Raw genomic sequence first — 9,917 nt, 5'->3', positions numbered from 1 at the left:
CCCAGTGGTCAGAACTGTGATGATACACTCTATATAAAATACCTATATTCAACTCTTTATGAAGTGTAGCTGAGTGGTTGAATGGGATCTGTAAATTATGGCTCCAACCAATATATATAAATTTTATCCTTTTTGGAGACCACCTCTTATTATATGTATCTAGGGTTACCACTCTTTGCTATGATTTAATTCTGTGCTGAGAGTGTATCTCATGTGCGTGAGGCTATTTTTAGTGTACGCAGAGTGTAATGCTTTTTGAGTGACATACTGGGAGAGGGTTTCACAAGCCCCATAAAGACTGCATGCTAATAAACAAAGGCAGAGGGAATATAAAAGATGAGAGGACTTCCTTTCAGAAGTGGTTGGATTGCAAGTGGTTGGATTGCAAAATGAGTCTTAGTTAAGTCTTTCTCAAACCGTTTCTCGAAAAACAAACCTAACTTGACAGCAAGGCAAGCAAAACAAGAATTCCCAGAGCATACTGGTGAAACAAACAATAAGAATTTATTTCAGAAGCAGGAAATTGAGATATTGGATGACAAAGGAGTGAAAAGATGTCTAAAGGAAGATACAGAGACTGCAGAGACACCAAATTAATTTGTGTTGTGAAAGACATGCAGTGCCAGCTCTCCTCCTCTGGCATATCCAGATAAGAGCAGACCGTTCTATATCCAGCTAACCTCAGACCTTAGTATGGGAGCAATTTTGATCCAGCATCAGGCAGGCTGTCACAGAATTGTGGCTTGTGCTTCCAGGAAACTAAGCCCTGTGAAAGCCATAGTCTTTGCAAGGAGTGTTTGGCTCTCGTTTGGGCTCTCACACACTGGAAGTTCATCGCTGGCAATGCAAAAGTAATAGTTCTGTCTGCTCATACCCCTCTAAAGTACATTATCTCATGCAAGGTTCAGAATGGTCAACTTTTCAATGCTGGAATAGCCCAAGTGACCCTAGCCCTGGTAAACAGAGGAATTCACTTTTAAGAAGAAGAGAAAGAATTCTCTGCTCCCTATCATTGTAAGGAGATATTCTCCTTACTCCGTTTGCTGTCCAGTAGCCATCTAGCAGAAGGTTCTCCCACCCTTTTATCATTGCTCACTTTCCCCATTTTATCTATTTCATTTTTTTAAGAAACAGAATAAGTCTAGCGATGCATGGATGCCTTGCAAGTCTCAGATCCCTAGTTTTACAAAAAATAAGGGAAAGTTGTATATTGGGTGGGGGGCTGTATATCGTGTATCTTTCTTTACAATTAAAAAAATGCCCTGAGTGAAATTGATCAATAATTGTATTTATTTGTTTGTTTGTTTATTTATTATATTTATTGATCGCCACTCCCAGGCCTTGCCTGCCCATGGCGATTTACAATAAAATGATAAAACCACATAAAAACAGAAGAAAAAAATATAATCCCATGCCACTGGGGATAAAACTAATGTAATCCCCCCATTCCCTTCTTTGCACACTCAACTGTAGCCACCCACAGCCTCCAACGACTGTCTTGGGGGGTAACCCATAGATGACCGGCAAATGTGTCCTATATAGGGAGAGACCCGATATTCTTAGCATGGCCTCAACGAAATGCCTTGTGGAAGAGCTTCGTCTTATAGGCCCTGCGGAACTGATATACTTCTGTCAGGGCCCTCATCCCTTACAAGAAGTTGCAGGCTCTCTCCCGTTCCTGATAGGGTTAATCAGCCTCATCCCTTCGGATGCATAATTCTGACACCGGGCAGGAATGGGGGAGGGGGGCAGCAGGTGCATGGACAAGGGATTACCAAGTCACTACCAGCGCTGGGGGATCTGCGATTAGATGCATAGGCATTTAAAATTAGCGGGCATCGTGGGACCTTTAAAACACGGAGAAAGGGGATTGGTTGCCTGGGTTGATTGACAAGTGGAAGAGAGTCACGTATAAAGCATGTTGCTCTCCCCCACCATTTCCAGCAGCAGTTGTAGAGGATGAGAAGTGAAAAAGGTGACATACTAGAACTAGACAGCAAAAAGGAGAGGAAGGGCTGGGAGGCGCGATAATATTTAGTGCTAGGTCATTCAGCTGTTGTAATGGTATTATTACCGATGTGTGGAAATGCCCATAATGTTAGTACCAGGTTTAGATTCTTATCAAGTGAAGGTGGATAAATGTTGTGTTATTTAAAGGTATATTTTTATGGTGATTAGCACTCAGCATGGTGTTTCTAATTACAACTTATATTAATGCTTGTAAGTTTTAATAGGCTCAGTTGAAAAGATATATATCAGCCCTGGTAAATTCATCAGGAACATTTGGACACATTTTTTCTTTACTCCTGCTCATGTCGGCAAGCCAAGACTTGCTGCCATAGAAGATGCTGCATTTCTTTTTGCTTCTGGCAAGGGAAGAAAAGAATTGCCTTATTGTAATAAGCCATGGAATTTTCAAGACCAGCATCTTGTTTCTAGCTGCAGCCACCTACAATGCTTATAAGCAAGGAATGATTATATCACCCCACCCTTATTGCAGTCCCCCAGCATATCTTATTCAGAGGAATATTTCTATTAATATGAAGGTTCCTTTTAACCGTGACTAATAGGCACTGCTAGGCATATCCTCTATGCCAGGGGTAGTCAAACTGCGGCCCTCCAGATGTCCATGGATTACAATTCCCAGGAGCCCCTGCCAGCATTCGCTGGCAGGGGCTCCTGGGAATTGTAGTCCATGGACATCTGGAGGGCCGCAGTTTGACTACCCCTGCTCTATGCCAAGCTTTCTCAACTAGGGTTTTCCTGATGGCCCTGGAAGGGTTTCCTGAATGGTTGGGCATCTATCCATCTATCCATCTATCCATCTATCCATCTATCCATCTATCCATCTATCCATCTATCCATCTATCCATCCATCCATCCATCCATCCATCCATCCATCCATCCATCCATCCATCCATCCATCCATCAGGGCTTCATGACTGGATCTGCTGGAATTTAGCTGCAAAAAAGGAGCTAAATATGAATAAAGACTGTGATGCTTTGGGAGTGTGAGTTTAACTCTTTCTTCTACAAAAGACTTAAAGCAGCCCCTCGAGGTTTGGGAGGGGGGGATCTGCTCCCATCATGAAATTCAGTATGATTTAATGCATTATGTTAATACTTATTTTTTGCTTCATTTCTGGTTTTTAGACTTCTGGTTGGATCTACAAACCAAATCTTATTGTATTGTTTATTGAATGTCCCATCTTGATGTGTATGCAATGTGTACACTATTGATTTTAACTACAGTAAAATAATAGAAGCACAGGGAAATGTTAAATTTAGCCAATGACAATGAGGTTTAATATGAAGATTAAACCTCATTGTCATTGCGAGGAGCAGCGAGGGGAACATGATCTCCATGTTCTTGTGTGCAGCAGCCAACTGTTAATTCTCCAAGGGGTAGGGCTTGATTAAGGTGACCAGATTTTAAGATTGCTAAAGAGGGACACCATTGCCTGGGGAGGGGGTTATATGGAGCAACAAAATGTCTCGTGGAACGCAAATATAGTATTGTAATTTTTAAAAATTTCAACAATTAACAAATAAGGTAAAGGTAAAGGTATCCCCTGTGCAAGCACCGAGTCATGTCTGACCCTTGGGGTGACGCCCTCCAGCGTTTTCATGGCAGACTCAGTATGGGGTGGTTTGCTAGTGCCTTCCCCAGTCATTACCGTTTACCCCCCAGCAAGCTGGGTACTCATTTTACCAACCTCGGAAGGATGGAAGGCTGAGTCAACCTTGAGCCGGCTGCTGGGATCGAACTCCCAGCCTCATAGGCAAAGCTTTCAGACGGCTGCCTTACCACTCTGCGCCACAAGAGGCTCATCAATTAACAAATACAAAACATTAAAAAACGTATGTATAATATTATATATATTTCTCACTCGAGTGATTTCCCTCCCCCCCGTAGGTTGCTGTCCTTGCTTAAAAGGTGCTTTGTGAGATGAGGGGCCGATGGCAGCGATCATGTAACAGTTATGGACAGGGTAGACGGCATCCCAAAGACTGGCACAGCTTGGGAAAGATACACTTCGCTGGGTAGAGAACATAGCTTACAACCCAAAGGAAAAAAACATGCCATCTCTTTGATGTGTTAACATCCCTCAGTTGACTGTCCTGCTTCTGGCAGTCTTGAACTCTACCTCCTAGTGCCCAGATTGGCCAATGCCCTATCAGTCCATGTGGGAGGGGGATCTAAAAAGGGGAGCTGTTCCTTTGTTTGGGGTTCAGAGAGACAGACATACAAAAAAAGAAAATTCAGTGTGAATGATGAAGGAGGATGGTGCTTGTAAATACAGTCCTGGGGAGAGGTTCACTTTGCAACAGTAAACCTCCCTCTGAGTCTGCCCCAGATGTTGAAGGATTGTAAGTTAACTAACAAGTGGCCTTCCTTCCATTTCACAGTCAGAGTAGTTCAGCAGTGGAATAGGCTGCCTAAGGAGGTGGTGAGCTCCCCCTCACTGGCCGTCTTCAAGCAAAGGTTGGATACACACTTTTCTTGGATGCTTTAGGATGCTTTGGGCTGATCCTGCGTTGAGCAGGGGGTTGGACTGGATGGCCTGTATGGCCCCTTCCAACTCTAGGATTCTATGATTCTTTTTATTTGGCTTAGCCCTATCTAGAACTATCTTGTTTTTTGTGTCTTGTAGTTAGTTCCAGTGAGTTTGTGCCTTGTAGTTACTACAGTTATTCAGCTGAGGAGCCTTGCACATTCCTTGCTCCTGGGCTTGGCTGCTTGACAGCACTATTGTAAGATCCCTCCTGGGTGTAAGATTCCCTTCTAGTTAATGCCAGGTGAGAGGGGTAGTTAACTCAGGGGCACTGGAGATATGAGAGCCCCAGAGTAAATTTTTGCCCCCAGCATGCCAGCGAGGGGAAGTCTGTAGGAGAAAGCATTTGACCCCCTACATGGTGATAATAAAATGTTTTTGCTAAAGTTGCCATTCAGTTTGTTTCAGTTTCAGTTTGTTTTAAAATCTTTTACATATAAGTTGGTCTTGCAATAAGCATTTCTATGCCTTTGTTCTTTGATACAGACTAAATTTCAAGGCATATCAATCAAAAAGCCTGTAATCAGCATTAGGACTAATAATAGAAGTAAAATTGTTTTTACTGAAAACAATTAAAAGATGCCATAATTAAAATGAAGTATACTTCCCTATCTTGAAAAATATATGCTGAAAGGGAGAGATTACCCAGAGAATCGGAAATTAACTGTAAAAAGGGTTTGAGATAGTTATAAGGCAGGGTAGATCTCAGGAGGAGAACCCCAGCATATCATATATACACACACACAAAGCAATAATAAGCAGGCACCCTTACAAAATGCACCAGGGACAAAACTGGGAAGCTTTAGCCTAGGGAAGGGACATATGCACAAACACACAGCAATAATCAGGCACACTTACAAAAGTCACCAGGGAGAAAATTGGGAAGCTTTAGTCTAGAGAAGGGACATACACACACAAGCCCGCCCCCCTTCCCTGGCTCACCTCGTTTGCTTGCCCCACCCACTCACTTCCCCAGCTCACCTCCTTTGCTTGCTTGCCCCGCCCACTCACTTCCCCGGCTCACCTCATTTGCTTGCTTGTTCTGCCCACTCTCTTCTCCGGCTCACCTCATTTGCTTGCTTGTTCTGCCCACTCTCTTCTCCGGCTCACCTCATTTGCTTGCTTGTTCTGCCCACTCTCTTCTCCGGCTCACCTCATTTGCTTGCTTGCCCCTCCTGCTCTCTTCCCCAGCTCACCTCGTTTGCTTGCTTGCCCCTCCTGCTCTCTTCCCCGGCTCACCTCGTTTGCTTGCTTGCCCCTCCTGCTCTCTTCCCCAGCTCACCTCATTTGCTCGCTCGCCTCCAGGCTGAAGTTGCACGTGCTGCCATGCACCTTCCCTTCCCTTGCAGGTGCCACCTGTGAAGAAGGCAGAATCCAGGCAGGCGTGTTATGTGGCGTGGGGACGGCTCTTGAGCTTGGTGAAGGCCTGGCTGGGCAGAGCTACGCTGAGTGCTCACTTTGCAGCTGGGCGCGGGACTTTCTAAGTACCTGACAGGACGTGGGACTATTTTGCCAAAGGCGGGAGAGTCCCACAAAAAGCGGCACTAATGGTCACCTTAGGCTTGATTTACTGTCTTTTCATTTGCCCTTTAGTGCTGTCATGGCTGACTTCGTATAGCACGTGCTGAAGTCTCTAAAAGTAACAATATACTTGGGTGGAGACGGATGGGGCAAACAACTAGCCTCTTAATTATTTCTTTTTATAACTGGGAAAGTGTCTATCATTAATAACTAGCCTTGACATTTTTATTTCTCCCATGTTTTTGTGAACTGCAACTGAACTCAAAAGTCTTAGCAAACTTAGCTGTCTTAGCAAACAATTACCATACTGGGTAATTTGGATATTATGGCATATCTTACTGATTTGCCACTAATTTACTATTGCCTCTGATTTGCCACTAATTTAACTTACTTTCAGGCGATTCTGCTCTAATCATACAGCTTTGGCTTCCAAACATCGGGCAAATGTATCGGGGGGGGGGGGAGTCTGGGCAGTTGTCCGTCAGGAGGTAGAGCTGGGAGTCATCTGCATATTGGTGACTGTCCAGCCCTTAACCCTGGATCATCTGGGCCCAAGGGCACATGCAAATGTTAAACAGTGTAGGTGAGAGTATCTCCCCCTGTGGAGCCCCACAAAGGAGTTGGTACGGGCACAAACCTTCTCACCTACTATTACCCTTTGTGCCCGGTTCTGGAGAAAGGAGCACATCCATTGAAGGGCTGTCCCCAGAATCCTGGCCCTGGTGAGGTGGTGGGCCGATAGCTCATGGTCAACCACGTCAAATGTGGCTGATAGATCAAGCATCACAAGTATTGCCAACTCACCCCAATCCAGCAGCCGCCAGAGATCATCCATCAAGGTGACTATCACCATCTCCACCCTGTGGCCAGGATGGAAGCCCAACTGGTATGGGTTGAGCACACCCCATCAACAAGCTAGGATAATTGTTAGGCAAATATTATGGGATATCTGTTATGACTCACAGAATGCAGTCCAATAATGTTCAAAACCAACAAACAGAAGTCCCAAGCACTGGAACATAAACTCAAGTGAGTTTGGTGAGAGCCAGCTTGGTGTAGTGGTTAGGAGTGCAGACTTCTAATCTGGTGAGCCAGGTTTGATTCTGTACTCCCGCACATGCAACCAGCTGGGTGACCTTGGGCTCATCACAATACTGATAAAGCTGTTCTGACCGAGTAGTAATACCAGGGCTCTCTCAGCCTCATCTACCTCACAGGATGTCTGTTGTGGGGACAGGAAAGAGAAGGGGATTGTAAGGCACTTTGAGACTCCTGGTAGAGAAAAGCAGTATATAAGAACCAACTCTTCTTCTTCCTTCTTCTTCTAGTAGCCAGGGACATGTAGCAATATTAGCCAGATAGATGCTTCATTTTTAGCTTATTGTAGCCATCTATCACACTAGTGTTAATAAACTCCCCAGGAAGATCAGAGCAACTCTACACAGGGTTGCCAGATCTCGGTTGGGAAATACCTGGAGACTTGGGGGGGGGAGTAGAGTTGGAAGTGGGCAGAGCTTGGGGTGAGGGAGGGAACTCAGTGGCGTATAATGCTATGGAGTCCACCCTCCAAAGCATCCATTTTCGCCAGGGGAACTGACCTGTTTAATCTGGACCTAAACTATAATTCTGGGTCAATCCCCAGGTCCCAGCTGGAGACCAGAACCCCTAGATCTACACCTCCCTGCTTCTCTCTGATCTTTCTTCTGAATAACTTGGCAAGGCTGTAAAATTTTGCACGAGGGCAATTAAGATGTTGGTTAAATCCTTAAACAAGGCTGGATTATAATGACACTTTCAACTTTATTTGCTGAGTTTAGCGTTGTAGGCAGCAAGGTTTTATGCTGATTTTATATTGAAATAAACTGCTGCCTTGCAGCTTACTTATGACCCAGAACTTAAGGATCTTATCGGTATGGCCAAAGGACATAATGCACTTCACAAGTCGATCTAGTGATCTTTGCTGTCAGATGTAGCTTCTATGTTCAGATAGTCTCACTTGAACTAGCTAAACGTCAGGCTTTCTCAGCCAGGGTTTTGTGAAGTTTCTTGACGGCCCTGAGAGGGTTTCCTGAGTAGGTGAAAGTTAATTTTACCATATTTTTTTAAAAAATTGTTAAACAATTATCAGGTGATATTACCAAATATGGTAATATCAATCCCCTTCCCCCCCCCCCAAATGGCCAGTGATGGGCCTGGAGGGGGTGGGAAGGAGAGGGTCCCAGGGTGGGTGTATGTTTTGGTTAAATCAGTCAAGTGCTCAGTTAGAATTATGCTGCTGAGGAGGGCCAGAGGCTGAAACATGTTTGGCATTGGTTCTTGCATATGGAGTCAATATGAACTTTTAAACCTGTACTTATGTCAATGGACATTTGTCTTTATATTGTAATTAGGTACTTATATGCTGGACCACTGGACTGTTGTTTTTAAAAGAAGTTTTAGCACTTCTGAATGTATTCTTTACATATGATATTGGTACATATAATCATAGAATCATAGAATCATAGAGTTGGAAGGGGCCATACAGGCCATCTAGTCCAACCCCCTGCTCAACGCAGGATCAGCCCTAAGCATCCTAAAGCATCCAAGAAAAGTGTGTATCCAACCTTTGCTTGAAGACTTCCAGTGAGGGGGAGCTCACCACCTCCTTAGGCAGCCTATTCCACTGCTGAACTACTCTGACTGTGAAAAACATTTTCCTGATATCTAGCCTATATCGTTGTACTTGTAGTTTAAACCCATTACTGCGAGTCCTCTCCTCTGCAGCCAACAGAAACAGCATCCTGCCCTCCTCCAAGTGACAACCTTTCAAATACTTAAAGAGGGCTATCATGTCCCCTCTCAGCCTCCTTTTCTCCAGGCTGAACATTCCCAAGTCCCTCAACCTATCTTCATAGGGCTTGGTCCCTTGGCCCCAGATCATCCTTGTCGCTCTCCTCTGTACCCTTTCAATTTTATCTACGTCCTTCTTGAAGTGAGGCCTCCAGAACTGCACACAGTACTCCAAGTGTGGTCTGACCAGTGCCGTATACAATGGGACTATGACATCTTGTGATTTTGATGTGATGCCTCTGTTGATAAGCCCAAAATGGCATTTGCCTTTTTTACCGCTGCATCGCACTGCCTGCTCATGTTTAGTTTACAATCCACAAGTATCCCAAGGTCTCGTTCACACACAGTGTTACCTAGAAGCATATCCCCCATCCAGTAGGCATGCTTTTCATTTTTCTGACCCAGATGCAGAACTTTACACTTATCTTTATTAAATTGCATCTTGTTCTCATTTGCCCATTTTTCCATTGTGTTCAGATCTCGTTGAACTCTGTCTCTATCTTCCGGAGTATTTGCCAGTCCTCCCAATTTGGTGTCATCTGCAAACTTGATGAGTAGTCCCTCCACCCCCTCATGTAGATCATTAATAAATATGTTAAAAAGTACCGGGCCAAGCAACGAGCCCTGAGGTACCCCGCTACTCACCTCTCTCCGGTCTGATGAAACATCATTGACAACAACTCTTTGAGTGCGGTTCTCTAACCAATTCCCTATCCACCTGACTATCTGAAAATCCAGATTGCAGTACACTTGAATTACATGCATAGTTATATTTTGCTTCTGCCCCTTTCTTACCTTTCTTGTATGGAATGGTGCCCCCCCCCCACACTGGTTGTACTAAGCTTCAGGATGTCACCCATTGTCTCTGCTGAGAAATCCAGGGCCTTTCTGCACAAGGACCAATGTTGCCAATTGGTCCCACAAAGCGGAGATGCTATTTTTTAAAGTGCAATATCAGCATTACGCATACCTGCTTTATTAGTGGAATTCAGTAGCATTTCATTCATTTCC

This window comes from Paroedura picta, chromosome 8 (assembly GCF_049243985.1).
Source record: "Paroedura picta isolate Pp20150507F chromosome 8, Ppicta_v3.0, whole genome shotgun sequence".
Taxonomy (NCBI): domain Eukaryota; kingdom Metazoa; phylum Chordata; class Lepidosauria; order Squamata; family Gekkonidae; genus Paroedura; species Paroedura picta.
Note: the sequence above shows the minus strand (reverse complement) of the source record.